This window comes from Schistocerca americana, chromosome 3 (genome assembly GCF_021461395.2).
Source record: "Schistocerca americana isolate TAMUIC-IGC-003095 chromosome 3, iqSchAmer2.1, whole genome shotgun sequence".
NCBI lineage: Eukaryota > Metazoa > Arthropoda > Insecta > Orthoptera > Acrididae > Schistocerca > Schistocerca americana.
In genome coordinates this window covers 65,621,372-65,641,252 of record NC_060121.1, presented here as the reverse complement: position 1 = coordinate 65,641,252, position 19,881 = coordinate 65,621,372, and positions in this window count along the sequence as shown.

Here is a 19,881-nt window from a genome sequence, read left to right as displayed (position 1 = left end):
ATGGATCCATGTTTCGCCACCAGTAATGTCCTGACTAAGCACTTGTACCCTTCTTTACCATAGCGATCCAAATGTTTTTTTGCAGATTTCCAAGCACGTTTGTTTATGCAACTGTGTGAATAGTTTTGAGACACATCTTGCACAAACTTTATGAAACCCAAGTCCGTTGTGATTAATTTCGTTGGTAGAATCGTCACTAATCTGCAGACGATGTGCAATTCATCAATAGTTAATCGTCTGTCCAAGAGAATCATTTCATTTGAACGCTCAATTGTTTCTTAATTTGTGGCGGTAAACGGTCGTCCGGCTCCTTCATTGTACGTAGCACTTGTGTGACCATTTCGGAATTTTTCAATCCATTCTTAGGCACTCCGTCGTGGCAAAACACTGTTCCTGAACTGTACCGAAGATCTTCGATGAATTTCGGCTCCTGATATGCCTTCCGACCACAAAAAACGGTTTACTGAACGTTGCTCTTCTTTGGTGCAAATAGACAGCGGAGCAGCCATGATTAACAGCACGGGAGCGATAGCGAAGCTAATCTAGCAGCTTGAAAATTGAAAAGATAGAACAAAAAATAAACAATGCATGCCTCATCAACGTAAAACGAGAATACTACCAAAATAAACAAAAATGTAACTAAGTTGTGGATAATAATTGAGTTACCCTCGTATTTACAAAACAAATGTATGTGTCCTTTTTGTGGAAGGTGGCCATTTAAACGAACTTGTGGTTATTATCATGTATAATTACTGGTCTAATACTGTAACACAAGTATGTGTTTTGCACCGATTGTTCCAGAAGTATTTACCTTTTTACACCAAAGCATAATTTAGTAACTTTCCAGAGATGAACCTTCAAGTTCACGTGTTTAGTCACCTGTCTGTTTATCAGACTAAATTAGTAAGATTAATATATTGCTTTCTCTTGGTAACAAGCATGAGTATTAATTCAGCTGTTAAGATAGTCAATATTTGTAGGTGCCTGCCACTGAGTAACTCCTGTCAGGATTGTCTAACAAATAATTCAGGTAGTAGATTTATTTATATACGTTTAAAAGAACCACCAGTATTAATAGAGCTTTTAAATTCAATTATTATTTTGTGTAGACGCTTGCCACTTAACAACTCTTGTCAAGATTGTCTAACTAATAAATCAGTTACTAGGTTCATATGAATACATCTCTGATCGTTCCAGTCTTATTATGCAATAACAAAATCTGGCTGCTCGCTTCCAAAGTGCCAACTCTCGGCCAGTCAGTTAACGACAAATGTCCTGTACACAAAAAGGGGTGCTGTCGTGCTCTTCCGTACTCTCATAATGCCGTAAGCAGTTTTGTTTCTGTTGTGATCTTTTTCTGAACTCAGCCCCTCGCAGTTTATTAAATAATTGATCACTAGTATCGAATACTCAAGGAGGGTTGAACATTACATTTACTAAAATGATTTGCAGAAGTATGGCCAGTGGGTCGTCTTACACGAACAAATACATTGTGAAGTTAAGAGAATCTACATGACACATTTTTGGTATAATTCTCAATTCGCTTTCATTACATTGATGGCAAACTTTTTTTATTCGGGACTGGGAAAAGTCTATATTGACTGTAGGTACTAAAGTGGCTGTCGCTTGTAAACAAATGACCGCCTACCATCGCCGCGTCTGTTTCAGACCAATCCATTCTCCATGCTTTAATTTCCTCTTTCTTTTTCTTAACGAATATGCAGTTCAGATATAGTTCTAGTCGTCCAAGTATTTTTTCACAGTCTAACCGTGCGTAACTCTATGTTGCCAGTGTTTGGGCGTTATTTCAGCGAGCACAGGTCCCTAGGATTGCGGAATAAGCTTGTCGCAACCGAACCTGTACACACAGGGTCTGCGTCTTCTGGGTAAAAAGTTTTGTGTCTCTCAGACAAACTAATGTGTCACAATAACAGCACCCACGTGCCTTTAAACTTAATACATAAAAAATGGTTGTAGATAGCAGGACATTAAAACTAGCACAACATGAACACGAAGGTGACATGCAACAAATGATCAATTGCAACGAAGAGTACTTGTACCACGTGACTGGTTATGCAAGTGATTATTACTGCAGCACAACCCCACAGATTAGGTAGAACTAACGCCATCTACATTCTGTATACAAGGAAAGGTTACGGAGCAGGTTTCTTATTCGTAAATCGGTTTTGGAATTAGACTGCAGCAGAATCGTGATCAATCGGGTCTGCAGTTTATCATTCCACAATCTTGTTTGGCCATTGATTGGCATACCACGATTGCCACGTAAATATGAAATTGATAGGTTCAGGAGGCCTATACTCAGTACCACACAAGGTCTCAATGGCCCCACACAACTAGAGTCCAAGTGGACTTGCTCGGGCCTACAGCATCGTACAGTAACGTCACTTATCTTGAATCAGGAAATGGGCTTGTTTGCAGCAAGGCAAGTATGTATACTCGACCACATCTGAAGTATCATGGCATTGCAGCACAGTAAGCAGCACAGAGAGCTACGCCAGCAGAGGTATGACAACAATGGACACAAGAATTGTGCCACGGCAGCTTTTCAGACGTGTCTCTCTCCTACGTATAGTATCACGAGAGACGTATCCGCGTGTGGAAGGCTCCGAAGTGAACATAATATCGTCATATGCACACAGCCTTTGGCGTGTTGGTGGAGGATGCGACTGGGCATACTACTCAATCATTACTGGTTTGCATAGTGAAAAAGAACAATAGTTGTGTAACTGCTCAAGCCAGTGGCACCATGATATCGTATCTTAAAAATACGCTACAAAGTCGCAGGCTGCTAAACCTGCCATGACCTTCCTTGATGCTCTTGATGTTCAACACTTCTCCAGTTCAGCACGTCCTGCGGATGCATCATCCAGTGAAATTATCTGGTAAGAAGTTATCGGCAGATTGGCATGCCGTTATCACTGACCACTACGGTAATGGAGTCCATGACAGAGTAGAAGCACAATAATATACCCGTACCTGTGATGCACTTCCATTACGACTCAAAACCCTGCGAGTCTAGAGCCATTGTTGCGTCAGAGGTGGAAGTTCGGTGTTCTAAAAGTCACACTTGTGTTGTGTGAGCATTTCTCAACATTTCTTGTAGCAAAGTTGATGTCAGTACCCATCATTACTTGACACAAGATGGTTCAGGGTGGCAGGAGAGAGGAGGCCGCCTAGGCGTCCTTTGGCAAGAAGCTCTGGGTGGCCTGGGCTGACACAGCAAAAATCACCACCCACGCCTTACCCCACATATACGGCTCACCGCCTCCATCAGAGCCGGACACTGCTGAGACAGCAGAGGAAAGAAGCCAGGCTTTAGTAGTGTCAACTGAGGTTGCTACACCTCCTGGTCCAACACCTGACTATTCTGTATCCTAAGTGACAAAATATGCTGTCTCAAATACCATTCGTGGGTAAAACTCTCATTAATGCTGCCCATTTTAGCCAGGCAGTATAAGCCACTGCCAGAAGATTTCGAGAAACGTTCCATGTCACTCACCGTCCTGATATGGTTCATCTAGCTGCCACTTCTAGATGTGGCTCCACTAGCTGTTACTGGCAGGTCCGAGGTCTGATGTTGCAGAGAGTCGAACTGGTGCCTTCAACCAGGGGTCCACTCACTGGCTGAATGCTGCTGACTCAACAACACCCAGCTGGTAGTCCAGTCTACGCACCTTGGCATGACCAGCTGATGAGTCAATGCATCCTTACTATATGCACACTTGGCTGCTGTCTCGTGCAGGCACACTAGTTCTGCAGGCTACAGTTGTGCCGCCCCCACACAGGGCTACCTCAGTGCACTGACAGCATTGTGCCTGCACCTCCTTCCTCCATAACAGTCTGAAACTAGGCTGGAAGCCAACTTTGCACTTCTCCACCTGCCCAAGTACTGACTCCATGGCACCTCACCTCGGCCTACCACTGCTGTAAACTGGCTGGTCTGTGAAGGCTGCTTGCTGAGTTCAGCACTCTGGGCTGATGTCTGACACCCGCTGCTAATGGTAACAACTGCTATAACTAATAGAGTAAATAAATTAATCTTCTTTCACACTTCCCTCGCGTATTAACTGGCGTCCACTTGGCTCTTACTCTTCTGCTGTCTAAACAATACTCAGCATCACCGCAATCAGTAGTAGGGTACCTAAGTACAAGCGCCATCTTGCTACCACTCTGAAACTTGTACGTCATCAATTAACAGATTTAATGAAGTGTTTCTCTGCCATACTGTATACACACTGCTGCACTATAAAAAGAAGTAAATTATTTTGTATGCTTTGTGTTACCTGGTTTTTAATGTTCTGCAGTATATTTTTCATACTTAAAATATAGTCACGATACAATGAGTTTCTAACATCTAATAGGACTCGACCTTACTTCCTTCACCAGCTCACTACATTATTGTAGTTATTATAAATCTCTTAGCAGGCTTTAAAATGGAAACAATTATTATCAGTGGACATTCAACTGGGTTCAAATCTCCCAACCAGGTAAACAACGCTCATAACCACTACAACTAGTAGTGCAATACCTGATTTAAGCGCCATCCTCGTGCACCACTGCAACTGGTGGAGTGTGACCTGCCATTGTGTAAGAAATGTGTGAAAGTGGAACACTGGAGTGTGACTGTTGAAGTAAGGGGTATAATGGTAAGAGATGAAGTGCAAATAATCAACTGATGACGATGACCACTTCAAAACCACCAAACGGTATTACTAGCAATATTTGATACTACAAGAGGCAATGTAGAAGTGATGTGTTTCGATTGGCATGTTAGACAGGAAGTCCGTATGTTTGTGGCAAGTCTAGAGACAGTTAGAACTTCCGCATTAGAGATTACGTGGTGTGGCGATTTGCAGTCACAAGGATCAGCAATGTTAAGTTTCTAGGTAGGAGTGGAAAGAATCAGAGGATTGAGGGGGGGGGGGGGGGGGAGGGTGCTTAGGTAAAGGGTATTGTGCAATCTTAGAGTTGCTTTTCATTTATAAGTATCATGTTAAAGTAGATGTATGGAAATACTTGATGGAAATTGGGGACCGAATAGAGGAAGCTGTTGTCAGTAATGTATTGTTTCAAGATTCATCTATGATGAACGACAAACGAATTAACTTCCACGCAATGTCATTAAAGCTCAGTTTGTGTGGCCAAATACTGGAAGGTACCAGTAAACTACTTTGGGTCAATGTAGGAACAGAATTACCTGCAAAGTTATTGTGTGTGGAAACACTGTGGAAGAACCATGAGTTGGATACATAAAAATAATTATATCTGTAAGAATGTGTATGTGAAATAGAGAGTGAACAAGTAGTGTCGACCAATGTGGATAATTTTGATATCGAAGACTTAAGGCTCTTTAAGGATTATTGATTGCCATTTTGGATGTTCTAGACAAGGATGACCTAGACAGGATACGTTGAGACTCCATTCATGCGCAAGCCACTGATACAACTGCATTACACACATGTCACATATTTTGAATGAACGGAAGAAGTAGTCATCCAGTAATTATTGGCAGAATTCGAAGAACTTTTTAATCCTGGCGATCCATTACCAGCAATTTTGGTGAAGCATAGGATTCCAGTCGGAAACCAGTCACCTTTGTACCATGAGCCGTACAGGTTATCCCCCCCCCCCCATCCACACATTGAAATGGAAGTGTTATTAATCAGCTGTCACTCCTGGGCAAGTCTGGCAAGTCTGTAGGGTACATCACTAGTAAATGTGGCTAAGATGTCTTCAGATAGAAAATGAAATATCGCTTTTACTGTGATAACAGGTACCTTCAATGCGCGTATGGGTACTGATGAATATCCAGTACCCAATAATACGGAAACCCTGGAGAACTCGGCATAATATAAATAATGCTCCACATGGATTTAATCAGTTAGTACAGAAGGACCGACCAAAAACTGCTTTTACAGTTCCTTGGGATCATTCCCAGTATTGGAGAAAACTGGCGAATCATGTTTCGAAGATTTTTGCATGAAGTTTTGAGGAGATTAAAACCATTTCAGTGTGTAGCGTACCTTGATGATATTGTATTTGCTGAGCATATAAAGCAACATGTTCAATGGTTGAAGGCAGTTATAAAAGGTTAAATTCACCATGCCTCATCCTAAGCATAGAAATGTGCCATTTTGCATTGAAACAAATGAATTACTTGGAACATGTAATTATCGAGTATGGAGAACATACCTGAGCTTAGTGCGAGCTGTGTGAAGTTTTCCAAGCACTGCAAATGACTAAGGTGGTAGAGTCCTTTTCAAGATTAGCAAATTAATATAAGTTCACTTTGAGTTTTGCTATTATGCCACGACCACCCCATTAATTTGTTGAATAAGAGTTTCGAGTTCGAATTGACAGCAGGAGGTCAAACCACATTTGAAAAATTGAAAGGGTTGCTACCAATTACTCACGTAACGGTCCCCATAGAGGTCTCTGATAGATTTTAACACTGAATACAACTGTTAAAGTCTTCTTTGCTCAACAAAAGTGTATTGTCAGTCGAGCATACGAGAAGCAGAGGCTAAAACGCTAAGAAGATGAACTGTCATTTCTCAGACTTTTATATTTATTAGTACCCACAACCGAATGGGCCCTTTTGACCAAGAGCAGTGGAGTCCAGGGACACTATTGGCTGACCTCCCCTGCCATCCCCTCCCCACGACTCATGTCCCGTCCCTTGCCCAGGAGTGACCTTGAATTTGATAAACACAACTGTGTCAGATGTAATCTGACAATGCTGATGTCAGCGGTATTAGGGCTCGTATCCGCCCGCTGCTACACTACTGACGTACCTGTATCTGTCATCGAAACTCAGTTGAAGTCGATACACTGCCGATTTTGAACCAATGTAGGTGTTAGAGGTTACAGCTGTCTCTTTTAGATGTCCCAATTTGCATAACCCTGAATCACCTAGAGCTATATTCACATATTCTTCTAGTACACTGCACACGCACAGTAAGTTTGCTTGAACTACTTGCTATTCTTCCGTCACTGTATTTTTAACGTCCATTGACGTTCTTTTTGCACGTAAAACGCAGTCGTGACACAACGAGTTCGTAACATCTAACGGGATTCAAGTTTCCTTTCTTGGCCACCACATTATCTTGTTTGGCTTGTTTGTTTTTTCTAGGCGTCTACTGAGAAACAGTTATTATTAAAACTCTCATCGACTATTAACTTAGAGAACATCCATTCGCTGACATGATATTCTATCTTCTATCTTTCTCTACTCTGCGACTTGTTTGTTGTCATAACTATCTCTGAGTACCAGTTTCCTCACTTGTTACTGTACCAATGTATTTGATACTACAAATTATACTAAAGTACTGTTGACTTGATTTAATGTGATTAGTGGAGGTTTTCATGGAGCTTCTTCATGGGAAACGTATCATGCGAATAACGTTCAGGTTTTAATTTTGTGGTCGTGGTTGCCATGATCTGAATTTAAGCAGCTTATTGTCAGCAGACACAGCGACACAGATACGCTGACGTACATCGATAGGGGTAAACACCATAAGACTGGAATGTCTCGTAACATAAGCAATGAGGTGAGAATGTTAGAACGAATTTAACAGACTTTCATAGCATGCAGCAGGGCACTATTTTCAGAATTTATATGGGTACATATAGGGATGAACATAATGTGAAACGTTCTTCACCTGACTATAAAAGATTTTTAGGTCAAAAAGGTACTTGCCTTCGGTGAATCTACATATTCAGTTAACGAATAAATTCTATTCTTTCAAGGGAACACATGAGATTCTACCAAATACCCGTCTCTGACCTTCACAGACTGTTTCCTAGTCACAACATTCCTTAGGTAATGAAATTGATGGAACTGAGAAGTCTGTCGAACAGGATGGGTTTCGGACTCAAGATTTTTCGATATTCACGTAGCCTGAACATACTTTTTTCTTCCACATACTCCTCAAAGCTTTTTTGCTCAATAATGTTCACGTCTGCGGAGCTTGTGGCCAGCGGAAGTGTTTGAACTCAGAAGAGTGTCCCTGCAACCACTCTACAGCAATTCTAGGCGTGTGGGGTGTCTCATTGTTATGCTGGAATTGCCCAAGTCCGTCGGAATGCAGAGGATATGAATGGTGGCAGATGATTAGACAGGATGCTTACGTACGGATCACCTGTTAGAGTCGTATCTAGGCGTATCAGGGGTCCCATGTCAGCCCAACTGCACATGCCTCCACCAGACTGCATAGTCCTCTGATAACATGCAGGGTCCATGAATTCATGAGGTTCCCTCGTACCTGTAAACGACCACTCACTCGATAAAATATGAAACGAGACTCGTCCGACCAGGCAATGTTTCCAGCCATCAACAATGGAATGTCGGTGTTGGACCCAGGTGAAGCGCGAAGCTTTGTGTCGTGCAGTCATCAAGGGTACACGCGTGGGCCTTGGGCTCCGAAAGCCCATATCGATGTTGTTTCATTGAATTGTTCGCATGCTGACACTTGCTGATGGTTCAGCATTGAAATTTGGAGCAATTTGCGGAATGGTTGCTCTTCTGTCACGTTGAACGATTCTCTTCAGTCGTTGTTGGTCACGTTCTTGCAGGATGTTTTTCTGGAGAGATGTCGGAGATTTGATGTTTTACCGGGTTCCTGATATTCACGGTACACACGTGAAACGGAATCCCCACTTCAGCACTACTTCGGAGATGCTCCGTCCCATCGCTCGTGCGCCGACTATAATACAATGTTCAAACTCACTTAAATCTTGATAACTTGCCAATGTAGAAGCAGTAACCGATCTAACAATTGCATCAGACACTAGTTGTCCATTTTAGGCATTGCCAACTGCAGCGTAGTATTCTGCCTGTTTACATATCTCTGTATCTGAATACTCAAGTCTATACCAGTTTCTCTGGCGCTTCATTGTTATGAATGCATGTGTGTTGCCGAGAAAAACAGAGTAAGCAGACAGACCTTGCTGCTCCAATACAAAATCTGTTTCTCGATGTCGCGATTTCTCAAGTGCTTGCTTCGAAGAGTTGACTGCGACTGAGATGATGACACCAGTATGCCAGTATAGATAATTTTTTTATTGGTGCATATGGGGCCTGAAGATGGCGTGATGAACTGCTGAAACTTGTAGCGAAAACAAAATAAAATAGTTTCTCAATCTGCACAGCTGGTCGGCGAAATTCTTTGTTAAACATTTTACCAGCTGCTGTCCCACTTCCACAATGGATCAACACATACCTTTGCGACTGACGTCTGCCTAGTAAGTCATATGTGCTATGACTTCACAAGGAAACTGAAGAACCAGTGTCTAACTGCAAACGCACGTCATTTTCGCACGCACAAACAATTTCCTGTCCCCGCGCTGTACACAAGCAAAGTGCCCTGTCTGCGAGTCACACGCACTGCTAGTCTGTGTGCCAGGTGCCCCAGTGTGCGGCTCAGACGACACACTGTGAGCAGGCGGGCAAGTTCGTGATCGCAATTGCATCTATCGCTATGCAGTGTAGATATTGTGGTGTCATTGCCAGACACCACACTTGCTAGGTGGTAGCCTTTAAATCGGCCGCGGTCCGTTAGTATACGTCGGACCCGCGTGTCGCCACTGCCAGTGATTGCAGACCGAGCGCCGCCACACGGCAGGTCTAGAGAGACGTCCTAGCACTCGCCCCAGTTGTACAGCCGACTTTGCTAGCAATGGTTCACTGACAAATTACGTTCTCATTTGCCGAGATGATAGTTAGCATAGCCTTCAGCTACGTCATTTGCTACGACCTAGCAAAGCGCCATTATCATTTGCTATTTATCTTGTGATGCATGTACCGTCGCCGGCCGAAGTGGCCGTGCGGTTCTGGGCACTGCAGTCCGGAACTGCGAGACCGCTACGGTCGCAGGTTCGAATCCTGCCTCGGGCATGGATGTGTGTGATGTCCTTAGGTTAGTTAGGTTTAACTAGTTCTAAGTTCTAGGGGACTAATGACCTAAGCAGTTGAGTCCCATAGTGCTCAGAGCCATTTGCATGTACCGTCAGACCGATGTTCACCAATTATGGATTAAAGTTAAGTATTCCAGAAGCTACGTACTATTTTTGCTACTATAAAGACCTTGTCATTTTCCAGACCTCACGCCATCCTGCGTGAGCTTAAACGCGTGCCTCTCGGCTACCTCGTAGTGGCTTGGCTGTCTCGCCAAGTCACAACAGTTTGGCCACGAGGATGGAAAATGCGTTCGTATCTATACAGACTGATTTACTTGTGTAATGGCCTCGCCACAATCTCCAGATGTACTGTCCGAATTTTATCGCTTGCAGAATCAGCAGATGCAGGCTTTATTGGATGCCCTTGGACAGCTCGTCCAGGGTCAACGTGCAATGCAAAACGATGCGGCAGCCGCCGCTCCACCGCTACCGCAGCCACAACACGCTATTGCACCAACTTTTCGCCCTTTTGATGCTGCACTGGAAAGCTGGACGGAGTGGTCACGCCAATTTGGATTCCATCTCGCCGTTTACAGAATTCAAGGTAATGAGCGGCAGCCTTTTCTCCTTTCCGCCGTTGGCGTCCAGACGTACCGTGTGATAGTGAAATTATTTCCCCGACGCGACGTAGCAACTCTGTCCTACGACGAAATTTTGTCTGCATTGGATGCATATTTTAAAGAATCAGTCAATGTAGTTGCAAGAAGGTATACCTTCTTTCGTACAAAACGTACGGCAAGTCAGACTAATAGGGAGTGGGTTGCAACCTTGCAAGGCCTTACTAGGGATTGTGCTTTTGAGTGTCAATGTGGACTCCCTTATTCAGATACTATGGTACGTGATGCAATTGCACAGAACGTTTCTGATGTTCGTATACGGGAACAGATTTTGAAACTAGTCAATCCCTCCCTTCAACAAATGATAATGGCGCTTTGCTAGGTCGTAGCAAATGACGTAGCTGAAGGCTATGCAAACTATCGTCTCGGCAAATGAGAGCGTATTTTGTCAGTGAACCATCGCTAGCAAAGTCGGCTGTAAAACTGGGGCGAGTGCTAGGAAGTCTCTCTAGACCTGCCGTATGGCGGCCCTCGGTCTGCAATCACTGATAGTGGCGACACGCGGGTCCGACGTATACTACCGGACCGCGGCCGATTTAAAGGCTACCACCTAGCAAGTGTGGTGTCTGGCGGTGACACCACACAATTCTTCTGTGCCTCACTTGCCATAACGCCTATCTGTTTCCGTACTATAATACACAATGATTGTTCGATTAATAACTTAGCATAAAGAATGCATGATAAGATTCACCATGAGATTTCTAAAACTTATGTTGCACTAATAATGCGGAACACATTTTTAAAGCTCATTATGCGAAAAAGTTTCATAAATTCTACCAGTGGAATACAGGAAGCTTCTAGCGGTAGATTATAAGCAACGTCACTATTGTCAGTTTCCTACAAATAATGAGAGAGCGGTAACGTGTAGGACTGCAGCTCAGCCCGACTGAAACATAAAATGAAGTGGACTGCAATGTCGCATCATAGTTTCGAAAAATAATATAGTACTAAAGATATACCAAGCAATTGGATATTAATCGATACGAGATAGATAGTACTCTACTCTTGCTGAATAACTGTAAGGTAATAGACATAATGTTACATCAAAATAAAGTCCAAAATGCAATTAAGGTAGCAGCTTATTTAATAGCTTTTCGTTGCAACAGCTTCCATGCCAATGATAATCCTCTTAAAAGCTATTTATTTCGTCCACTGGTTGTTGGTTTATATCCATTTTATTTTTGCTTTGTACACCACGACGTTTCCTCCTTGTAGCAATTTTCAGTATAATGTTGAACGCGTTAAACATATATATTTTGCGATACAGCCTTATAATTTCATGAACTGTTCGTAAGTGGTCGGGCTTGAGAGCTGTTGCCATGGCAATCGGTTTAGCACGAACAGCAGCTAACAGCCAAGCCGTTTACTAGTGTGGGGTGGCTCTGAGCTGTATGCAATATTACAAACGAATTGTTTGGCACGAGGAGCCGATGTACACAGTTCAGCGCTCCCCTGGCTGTATACTGCTGTTAGAACATATTTACAGCTTTCAAGCTCTGTCAACTATGTGCTGTTCAAGAAATTATATGGCTGTAACCAAAAATTTATCTCAACAAGATATTTAATATTTCAAACCTCGTTACATTTCCAAATCGTTTGCGCCTTTACTACTGAACACTTAATGACATTAAAATATAAAATCCGCCTCTTATAGGCCACTAACTGAACATACGGCGATAATAATAATAATAATAATAATTTTGCACATCAAGACTGTAAGAAAGAAAAACATTGTTAGATGTAGAAGTAGATTTCTGAATGTTACTTCTTAGGTCTACAACTTTGCCAGCGCTGTGTTTTCTCGAAGGTAGAGACTTTATTGTGAAAAACTTACAAAAAATTTACGATTGGAAGTATTGGCCACCGCGGATCGCTACTTTCTCCCATCTTCCAGGTACATACGAGCCGCTTGGCAGAAGAACTGGGCGTCTTTAGAGGAGATCCATGAATCGATCTAATTTTGCACTTGGTAATAGGGCCGGAAGTGCTCGTCAGCCAGGTCTTGTGCCACTGTTCGAGAAACATGCTAGTCAGAGGGAGCAATGCCCCTGTGACTGTTTCCGTCGGTTTCAGTCACCTCGAAAATATTCTCTCTTCCACCGCCATGTCGGGATCGACGTCAAATCTTCCTCAAGCGCTGAAATCATTCTGTGCAAGTTCTCTCACTAACAGATACCTCAACATATATCTTGCCCAGTATTTAATGAATCTCAGCCGCAGATTCCTTTATGTTAATTCAGAAAATCCCATCTTACTGCAGACGACGAGAAGTGAGCTCGTAATTTGACATATTCAATGGAGAATTATTTTATAATACAATCACAAATTGACAAATATTTTGGCGGACTTATGTATACAAATGCTTAAGATTACTTTATGACAGTTACGACTTATCACCTGCACTAATGATTGTCGCCACTGCCATCTACTGCAAACCTCGAAAGCAAAGCTGTAGACCTAATGCAATTGTTTATGAACGACGAAGAGGGCCATAAGACATCAGTTTGAAACGGCACATACAAGAAACAGACACAAAAGTACTCACAGCTATACAGTTAGACTAGACCAATCTTATGCGCCGTGTTTGACCGATCTGTCTGAAATGTTCAGATGTGTGTGAGATCATCTTACACACTACTTAAACTAACTTATGCTAAGAACATCACACACACTCATTCCCGAGGGAAGGCTCGCACCTCCGGCAGGAGTGGTCGCGCAGCCCGTGGCAGGACGCCTCAAACCAAGCGGACACTCCGCGCGACACCGATCTGTTTCAATTACATGTCTTTATTCCAGGGATCGCTGAGTATTTCATTTTATGCTTGACTGATACGTTAACCACCAAACGACAAAAAAGTCACAATACAGGCAGGCGGAGATAATCTAACAGAATTTTAGTCAAGTTAGCTTGATAACGAAACACAATGGTGACGAAAAAGTAATTGATGGGGAACTGTTTCCAACTGTCAAGACAGGAAAGCACACCAAGTGACGAGGAATGTTAGCCATGTGTCACAGAAACGAATCTTCGTTCTTTTGTGCAACTAAACAATTATTTTGTCATTTTTTGCTTTCTGTACAGGTTTATACACCGCACTGAGCTTTTATTTTCACGTCTAAGAAAGTACGTACTAACCTTCCATAATCTGCACGTTTTAGCGTAAAAAGAACGATACACAGTTTACATAATTTATAACACAGAAGAAGTATGTCCTTTACCTTCATCAGTACGCATCCGGTTTCCACCAGTTGACAAAAATACTACGACGTATAACAGCGAGCTTCTTCTAAATGCGGCGAGAACAGCTCGGTTCACCAGTTCAGAAGAACGTTGCTCAGTAACGGACGAGAGCTGCGTAACAATGACAGCAGCTGGCGCAGAAGACTGAAGTTTGGGACACAGACAACTAGTTGTAGGCTGTGAGTATGAACGAGGCACCGATTCAAGAATTATTGATTGCAGTAACATTTAGAGGGCCACTTTAAACTGCACGGGAAGATTTATTTATTCATTAGTTTCGGACGGAATTTTCATCATTAAATCACCCAGGTCTTGCGTTACAACCAGACGAGTATCTTAGTTACTGGCCACAAAACATACAAACGGGGCAATACACAACATAGCGTCCACACATGAACGTCGGTGCGCACTTCCTGCAAACAGAGGACATTCCTTTGCGCCGGAGTTCCATTGCAAGGGAGGTCAAGAGCGGCGGACGACCACTGGGGCTGGAGGCGTTAAGTGGCTTTGTTTCACAAGCATCGCCGTGAGGAACTTACGATTTGGGCATATGTGGTAGCTGCACTGTTGAGAACATGTCCACAGATTCTTAGACTAATTGCAGACGCAATTCTGCATTATAAATAATAAGTTCGTCAGTTGACATAATGCTATGGATATTTCACTGTCAATATTTCCACATACAGAACGCATTTAGGAAACGCTCCACCCCACGTTCCTTCGTTTTCAGTAGCCACGTCTGTTTCACTTCCACTGGCAGTGACAGCTGATTCACTTTCATCTTTAATTGCGGAATCAGTACTGCTTGCATCACGATGATTATCACTGTTAGAATCTGTTCCACCTACCACATTTCCGATCGTCAGCAGCGCTCGGTCCAGCAAGCCTACACGTGAAATATACTTCTCTCCAATTTTACTTGCGTGCTCACAGCGTGTCTTCCAGTCTTCTTCTGCTATGGGAGCAATTTGTTCATCAATAAGTGTTAATAACGTGTTCATTCTGAATGGCATATTACGTTCAGAAACACCGTCCACGACTCTTGCCCATATCTGCACTGTAGGATACAACTATGGGTGATATGGAGGAGTTCGTACGTCAGTATGACCATGTTCGGTTAAAATATTGTCTGTTTTATAAGTGATGTACCCCGGTTTGTTCATTTTATCAATAAATGCAACTAGAGCCCCAATACATTCTTCTTTAAAGAAATTTCCTTTTCTGTTAACCAAGACGTCATTTCACTCCTAGTGGAGTTTGATGTTGTAGCACGAGGCAGATGCTTAGTGCGATAAAGGGCGTTATATCTAACAAGGACATTATGCGGAAGTAGATTAGGTATCAGTTTCTCCCTGAACCACTTTTCATACGTTGAGGAATCTATGTCGCTGTAATAAGCCCTTGTTGTCTGGACTGATTTCAACCGCATGTACACATTCAGTACAAAACCGTCCCGCCCGCCAACATGAATGATGACAAATCTACTTCCTTTCGAAACACGTCTTAAAAGACCGTGTAGTGGATTGTCCCTACCTCTATACGATTATGTGTGACAGGTGTGACAATTGTCTCATCCATGTGAACAGTCAGCTTTGTATCCCACAACGGCCTGGATCGTCTTCAGACAGGTCTTCGCTGGTCATCGAGACTCTTCACTGAAGACAATTCTTCACCAATCAATGCCATTTCAGGCAGAAGAGGGGTCTGGAGACGCCCATGACAGCAGTGGAATACCAACCTGAGTGTCGCTCGCCATTTGGTCCGACAAGCAGGAGTGATTGTCTCGAGTGTCATTTCTTTTCTAAGAGGACTGCTTTGTTTCTAATTCACGGCACCCTTGCAGCATTGCGGTTGGTCGACGATACTCTACACCCCGTTTTGTTGCCCTTCATGGCAAGCCATCCTGGCCTTACATTTCCGCAAGATAACGCCCGCTGAACACGGTGAGAGTGTCTTATGCTTGCCTTCGTGCTTGTCAAATCCTGTCTTGGCCGACAAGGCCTCAGGGTCGCTCCCCAATTGAGAACGTCTGGAGTGATATGGGCAGGACACCCTAGCCATCTGGTGATTCTTCTTACCCAGTGCGCCACTTCTACAGAATCTGGCACAATATCCACCAGGATGACATCCAACTACTCTGTCAGTCAGTGCCATGTAGAATAACTGCTTGTGTAAGGACCACAGGTGGACCAACGGGTTACTACTCAATTTGTGATGCTCTATGTCCTGAATAAATCATTCAGTTTTTCTGAAATGGTGAACGTTCATTAGTCTGTACATGTGCAGCACATCTACTACTGTATTTACGTCTCATTCAGATAATTCCTTCATAGTCATGTTTCTTTTTGTTTTTTTTTTTTGAGCGTGCATATTTAAAACAAGAAACTAACTGGTTAGTAAATGCTCTTTTTAAGACGTTTTACATTGTCCAATACCTTTCAGCGGCTAGCTTTCATCTTCGAAGTGTGATTCTGTGTGTGCATAATATCGCATTTCATTCTAAAACAATTTCATTCACAGATTTTTTTATACGTAGGAACGGGTAAAATTCATAAGGCGTCAAAACGGCAGGATGGAAGTATCAACTATTCATAGTTAAAATGTTTGTTTTACCACTGACAAAGCATTTCCTTGTCCAGGTGCGCTATCGTGAGGGAGGTAGATTTTTTCCATTCCTGTCTCTTCTTCCGCAAAGCATGTGACAACTAAGGTTACTGCTTTTATTCAGGGTAGAGTGAGGTGGGGGTAAAGCGAGAAATGGTAGGTAGAGGATGGAAATGGTCACATTCGAAGCAGTTGTTCGGAAAAATGCTTCATACAAAGACGTGACATAAACATGTTGTATATTTAATGAAAATAATCTTACCTCGGATTCATCTCTCAACATTGGTTTGACATGTGCCTTGTGGTCGGCAGGTGCTCCCAACACACTGTGAGCTCAGTCACAAACACTGGATTACAGATTACTGGGCTATCCAAGCTCTGCTTATAGCAAGTAGCCAGTTGGGCTACAACGGTAACAACTTCATCAGCCGTTTCTGTTTCCTCAAACATTATTTTCTCTGTTGACATTCAGTAGTTCTACTCCCTCCTCATGATTTGCCATAATTGTTGTATGACTAGCTACTTGCTCCTTGACCTGACTCGCAAGAGTCTGTCTTGGAGCAGTTTCTAGCCTATCATGTAACTCAGATTGTTCCCTTCTTCAATTGAATCTATCTTCCTGGTCATTCACTTCTTGTCTACTAGTCTATGACAGTTATAATTGCCTAAGATTGTCGTCCTCAAGTGCTATTAATCTGTTTGGATAAAACACTTCCTTTTAGTCCTATGCTGTCTGTTGTAACATGGGAATGTCATCCCCTGTGGAGTGCATAAATTTTGCAAACAAAGTTCTAATGAGGGGTAACTTGGGGACTGAAGTAACATGAAGTACATTGAGCTGAATCCAACCCAACGTCTCACAACAACATAGCATCAGTTTCACTGCAAGTGCGCACTAAAGGGCAGCTTAATAATTCAGAAAGGCGTTAGTATTAAACACAAGCAGTAGACAATTAGTATTAGAAATCTGAAACAATTCAGATTTGTGGCTTTAAGTTGCTCATGAGGCAACATTTACAGGGTGCAGTATACACTTTATCCAAGCAAATGAATCCAGTAAAATCATCAGATCCATGGATTGCAAAGTATTTAGTATTCTTAAGAAATATGAAAATGATTATACACTCCACTCTGTCAAAATTACAGTTAACATAATCGTGAGGGGAGGGTGGTGGGAAGGCGAGAGGTTTCAAGGATGGGAATTGGTCCACTATTCTAACTACGACTTGTCATCACTGCAAAGTACAAAGATGAAATTGGCAATCAAAGTTACTCATAGTATTCCATTCTAATTAAACTGCCTATTACAACAGTCCACAGAAACACAGAACAAGTTTCATTACAGATACTTAAGGCCCCCAACCAGGATAAACATATTGTTGAGTAGTAAATTCGAGGGCGAATTTCTCCGAAGGGTGGAGGAATGTTGAGTGGTACTTAAGTAAATAAATCAGTGAAATCAAAGAGAACTAGAAATTAGAATATAAATGAAAAACTTGGTATAGTTTAGAGTGTTACATACTGGCACACAGCGGGCACAACAGCAGAGCAGAAGAGACAATGACCGTGAAGTCAGCAAGTTCCACATAAGCGGGCGCTGTCAATTCAGCCGTCAGGGCATCGCCCGACCGGCTCACGTGTCTCTCAGTCGTCGCGTGTTAGCAAAGGCCCTCGCCTACATTCCAACAGCCAATGACCGACGTTAAGAAGATTCTTCGAGGAGCTTCTCAACGTGACAGAAGAGGCAATGACCGTAAAGTCGTTCACCTCCAGTAAATTGAAGTGAATAAATACGCGAGACGCAGTGGGCCAGACAGACGAAGACGGAGATGAAGACGCGGACAGAGACGGAGACGAAGACGGGGACGGAGACGGAGACGGAGACAGAGAGGAGAGACGAAGAAGACGAAGAAGTTTTCAGTCAGTTTCAGTGCTGAAGACCGTCATGCAAGAAGAGACTGCATCATGCACAGACGCACCAAGTCCGCCGCTGTAATGGAGTAGCAAGCGCCAGAAAACAGAAGTTAAAAGGTATTTGAAGTCGGATTTTTACATACCCGGGTCACTCGTGAGGACGGGAAGGAGACGGCCTCACATCAGTAGTCACCTGTGAGCTGGGATGAAGACCTGACAGCCGAAGACTGGCAAGCGGGAGTCCGTGGTTCGAGTCCGGGACACTGGCCTTGCCCCGCCGCGCCGCTCCGCTGGTCGACGCACAACACACGCGGCCGCTTAGAGAAGATAAACACTGGGACGCCACATCCAAGGCATCACCATCCGATGCACGACTTCGCTCGCAATAATTAAACGGGCCACCTCGCGCTGCGCGTCTCCAGTCAACTGGGCGAGACGGCGACACGAGATACACACCGCTACGCGTTATCAGACGCCGCCGCCGCCGCCGCCGCCACCGCTGCCGCAGCGGAAGACTTCACAAACGACATAGCAGCCGCTCTCCGAACCAGAACATTCAGTAAGATACAGTTGTACAAATCATCAATTAAAGTTATCTTATGTAAAAATGATGTTTCATTCGACCTCATACCCGAGCTAAGGAAGAACCCACCCTGCCCACATGTTGTTAAGAGAGAAAAGTTAATTTATTTAATATCTTCACCCTGACAGAATGCTTTAGAATGCTCATCCTGACAATTGACAGCATCAAAAGAGAAAACCCAGTTACATTTAGTGACAGAAGTGTCACATTTAGTATCACAACTGTTACAATATCTACAGTCAATAATCGTCCAAAGTTTTAGACTAAGATTCCGTGCAATTATAAACATTTAATACACAGTAATAGTTCATATCGTCCGCAGCTCGTGGTCTCGCGGTAGTGTCCTCGTTTCCCGAGCACGGGGTCCCGGGTTCGATTCCCGACGGGGTCAGGGATTCTTCCTGCCTCGAGATGACTGGGTGATGTTGTGTCGTCTTCATCATCATCATTCATCCCCATCACGGTCAGAGGAAGGCAATGGCAAACCACCACCACTAGGACCTTGCATAGTAAAGCGGTGCGGGTCTCCCGCATCGTTCCCCTACGCTCTGTAAAGGAGCATGGGACTTCATTTCCATTTCAATAGTTCATGTAATTAGCAGAAGAAAAGTTTTTTCAAGCAGATCTTCAATATAGGTATCCGCACAGCAAACACCAACATTAAATGCAGTGTGCAGTTCCAAAAATTATTGTTCAGAAATGCTTTTTTAATGTATAACTAAGTTAGTTCTGATTCCACAAGATCGAAATATCACACTCCTAATAACATTCAAAAGCATCTTAAATGCCACCAACCTGACGAAGGATTTCTCTACGGGAACTAGTGACCTAGCAACTCACAAATGACCACTCAATAGAACTACAAGTTCTTTTTGCAGGGAAGCACACGAACATTTGCATCTCCCAATTAAACACAAATAGAAACCATAAAAATATCCCAGTAC